The following is a 4,710-nucleotide window of genomic DNA, read 5'->3' as shown; positions in this document are numbered from 1 at the left end:
GCCTCCGTCCGCCCTCCCCCCGCCGCCCCGGTGCCCCCTCGTCAGCCCTGCTCCGGCCGGCGCTCCCGAGCGACCGCCCCGACAGGGCCCGTCCCCTGGGGCGGGGGCTGCACTTCAAAGGCGGCGGCCCGCGGGCAGGCGTCGGGGGAATGGCTCTGGGGCTGCGGAGCGGGGCTTGCCGCACGCACACGAACCCGGCCGACAGGTGATGGCCTCTGCCCCTCAGCAGCTGCCCCGCAGAGCCACCTGCCTGCCGCGGCCGGCCAAAGTGCTCGCTGTTAAGGCGAGCCTGAGGGAGCGAGATAGCACCAGCCACTCTCGCACACTGCTTGGCCCGCACGGAAGCATCCTTGCAGTTCCCAAAGCCTTGCTGCATCCCATGACCCAAGTTTTGGGAGTCGCCTCCATGCATAGATATAAATGCCTAATAAACAGCACCTGCTCTCCAAACCACCCCGAGCTCACGCAGGAGCCTTGGTGGGAAGAAGTGGCTCAGGCCCCACAGGTTCTCTGCATCACACCTGAAAGGAGAGAAGGTGGCCCGGGGCTGCAGCTTCTGGTTTGCTGGAGGAGGCTCGTAGGGAATGAGTTTCTTGGCAGCCCTGCTGTAATTTAGGATCACAGATAGGACTGGGGCTGAAAAAGTCAATCCTGCATGCTGAATACTGCTGGTGACATTTCAGCTATTCTTCCTTACATATGGAAGACAACTAGCACAGATCTTGCAGGAGTGAAGCGAAGCATGTGTCCTCCTCACCTCCCTTCTTCCTGAAGTAAGAATCAGTACCAGTGTTTCAGCCAACACCAAAGAGGTGCTGAGGGCACACACTGAGGGTACAGCATCAAGCAAAGTATTTGTTCAATGAACTACTCAGGCATGGAGTTGGTTTCAAAGCAATTAAGTACAGTCCTAACTTCATTCCATTACTAAAACTGAAAGAAGCTATTTGCTGAAATATTTTTTGTAGAGTTAACACACCTCAGGTTTCCTAATTCTGCAACTAGCTTCCCCTCTGCTGCACTGTAAGGAAATCTGGGTAAACTGCTGAACTGTTTTGATCTGAGCAATGTTGTATCCCGCAGTGAAGCAGCCAGCCTCCCAAAACAAGTCCCAGTGTTTTGTAGAAACCTGTAAGCATGGCACTCGAGTCAGTAAAAGCTGCCTTGTTCCAGAGGAGCAAGGAAAGTGGTCTGATGTAAATGTTACTTAATCCAGGGTAGGAAAGCTTTCAGATTTTTTTATCAGCAGATAATAGTATGTGGAAAGAGACAATATTGGAAAAGACATATTATACATATTCTAAGGCACATACTGAAAACTGAGCTAGCATCAAACCTGAGTAATGTATTAGGTTAGAATCCACTCCAGATAAAAATGGAGCACCATGAAAAGCAGTTTTGAAAACTAATTTTAAAAAGCTGTTGTGGTAACATCATCTTAGTTCTAAAATTAATACAAGTTATTATTAATTAGTTAATAAGTACTTAGTTCTAAAATCAATACAATTAATACAATACAAATACAATGAAATTACTCCAGCAGGTATAATAGCTTCTGGGCTAATCATAGAAGCAAAGAGCAACAGCAAAATCATTTGCAGGAACCCAATGTAGATGCCCTACACTTACCACATAAACTCAGTTTTCAGGATTGGCTGTTTATTACATATTATCTTCTCCTGTAATATCCACAAAACTACCTTTATCTTATTACTTATATAAGTAGGATTTTAGAGGAGAACTGCTTGATATCAAGAGGAAAAGACATAGTACTGAACAAGTAACTAACACTTGGAAGGTTAATTGGAAGGAAGGGTACAGTCAGAAGAATTTGAATTGACTGTAACTCACACTCCTTGCAAACTTGTTTCCTGCAGCACATCTGCCCGAGCAGTACTCCAAGCTCCAGCACCTCAGGTGATGAGATGTGGTAGGAGCACCTGCAGATGTTGTATGGATGAGAGCTCTGTAGGACCATGAATATTGGCAGGGCAGAAGAATGAAAGTTCAAGGACAAGAGGTTTCAAGAAAAAAAAAACAAAAACCAAAAAAAAAAAAACCAAACAAACTCCATCTATGTAACACAATGCATTTACCAGAATTTGAAAAAACAATTATTGGAGGAAGAGGCTAAAGACTGTAAACCCTTGCTCAGAATGGATCCCATACACAGAGACACATCTGTGTCAAGTCAGATGCAATGTGTTTCTGAACTGTGATGTTCCTGACCCTACTCAGGATGCATCTCCCTTCCTTTTACCTTTCAAGCCAGTTTTTCATTTTTCAACTTTTTTTTTTTTTTTTTTGTGGAGGGTCTTTTGTTGTTTTTTTTGGGGGGAGGGGAAGGGTGTTTAGGTGTTTTTTGGCTTAAAATCTGCATCAGTCTTCCAAATCCTTTTGTTTACCTTATTATTTGCTATTATTTTCTAATTAGCTCATGTTCACTTTGTACTAGGTATGAAACAAACAACCTAGGACAGATACACAGCCTGTTTCCAAGACCCCTACTTCACTGTATGCTCTGTTTCCTTAGACCTCTAATGCCCAAGTCCTGTCTGGAGAAGAATCAAAGCCCAAGACTTGGAGTTTACTAGCCAAGAATAACAGTTCTTCTCTTCCTTCCTCTCATATTGTCCATTCCATACCCTGTTAAATTCACAAAGAAAGGAACAGTTTAGCACCTTCTTCTTCCATAGTCACAGGAACAGGGATTTAAACCTCATACTTAGTAAGATGTAGCATATGGTCTCACCACCTCGGTGAGAAGTTATTACACTATCTGCAAAAAGCAATTATCACCAGTACTAGTGCCTCTGGCCGTGTTTTCAAAAACAAGAACAAATCAAATCAGGCTACACAGACAGTCTGACCTCAAGCAGCAGGATAAAGGGTTAAAGCAATAGCTGTTTATGTCAAGAGTCTTGCAGACATGCTTTTATGAGAGCAGTAATTGGTGTCCAATTTCCAGACGAAATTTCAAATTTGAAATTTTTCAAATTTCATTTGAAAGATCCTTCCCATATTCATATTCCCTGGTAGTTGGTTTTGGCATATCCTCCCTTCCAAGAGACACACTACAACTAATATCTCCTACTAGTCACTAAACATAGTGGGGAGGTTCCCACTTGCTAAACCCTGGTGCACCCAAGTATGTTTGAGAATCCAAACACCCCAGATGCTCTTCATGCAGATCAAGAACTCCTTCACACAGTCCTGCAGGGAATCTTTTATCATGTACAGTCCTGGGCTGTATTGTCTGCTTCGCTCTCCCAAAGCTAAGAGACAGAATAGCAAAATCTTTTCAGGGCACTTGCCCTTGCAGGTGGTAGAAAAACTTCCTTTGGACCACAGCTGCATTTCAGAGTGGACACAAAACTAGAGGGACTCTTGTTTTCCTCACAAACACACCTTGCAATGCTTGTCCCTATTTGTACTTTACCTCATAAACAAAACACAAGTGTTACATTTTATAATAGAAAAAAAAACATTCCACATTATTCCTGAACTGAGGATGCTCAGTTCTAGAACTATGTTTTCAGATATTCCACAATTAATGCACACAGCAATAGGCAGCACAGAGTACTGAAGGACAGGAATGACATAACTGAGCTGATTTTCCAACTTATCTGTAAAATGACTTGTATTAGGTTGTAACAGGACACAGATTACAGCTGACAGGAGGATAAGCACTGTCCAAAGGCAAGGCAAAATGACAGCTACTGTCCCAAAGAATAAATTCAGAATTTTAAGGAACACTTGAGAATTGAGGCAGTCATGTAGTACTTTTACAGTAACTTCACATTTGGAAAAACAAATGTTATTTCAATGCTGAGAGAAAAGCTGAGCTTTCACCCTTCACAAGAAGCTAGGAAAGCACAATCTTTTCAATGAGGCTACGTAGCCAGGGACTACTGTGGCAGCAAACAGAGAGTGCTAATGCAAGGGTACATTTTCAGAAAAGACTCTGCACCATTTTTGTTATTAAGGAAGATGTATTGTTTCATGTTTGTTGCAAAAATAAAAACAGGGAAAGACATCCTGCCTAGCTACAGGTGCTTTCATTTAAGGTAACACCAAAGCATGTAGCCAGGTCTATTAATATTCAGGTCAGCTCTTATGCACCCACCATGACCTCACTGCTTTCTTGACTCAGCAGAAAAAGGGGTTTATGAAAAAAACATGGAAACACCCCTCACATTTTTCTGAATGCTACTGTCAGTTAAACCTGTGCAAGTATTTTTAGAATAATCTCTCCCATGCTTCCTCACCAAAGTATGGAAAATGCACATTTATACTTTTGTAAAGAGGGAAAAAAGCTCTGAAACAACCAGGCAATCACTTTGACATTATTTAGAGTATAAAGAGCTCCAAATTCTTACTTTTCGAGACATACTCAGAATAAATTAACTGTCCAACATGAATACAAAAGTTATTTTGATTCCACCAGTATTAGTGGAGATTTAACTTTTTTCCTCTTCTTTCCCACAACACAGGCACATGTGACCAAAATGTAACCCAACAGCCTGAAAAATCAGGAGATAAAAGCATGAAATTTTGATTTGTTCTTTCCCTGTATGTCAAGCGTATCTTAAAACATTACCAGTGAGAGAACTACAGTTAAAGTTGATCAACCCAGACTCTCACAAGCCCTGAAAGCATATAATGCAAAACAATGCAAATGCAAAGTATTCACAAGGATTTGCCATCTAC

This window comes from Anomalospiza imberbis, chromosome 5 (assembly GCF_031753505.1).
Source record: "Anomalospiza imberbis isolate Cuckoo-Finch-1a 21T00152 chromosome 5, ASM3175350v1, whole genome shotgun sequence".
Taxonomy (NCBI): domain Eukaryota; kingdom Metazoa; phylum Chordata; class Aves; order Passeriformes; family Viduidae; genus Anomalospiza; species Anomalospiza imberbis.
The sequence above is the reverse complement of the archived record's forward strand: the minus strand, read 5'-3'. Positions refer to the sequence as shown.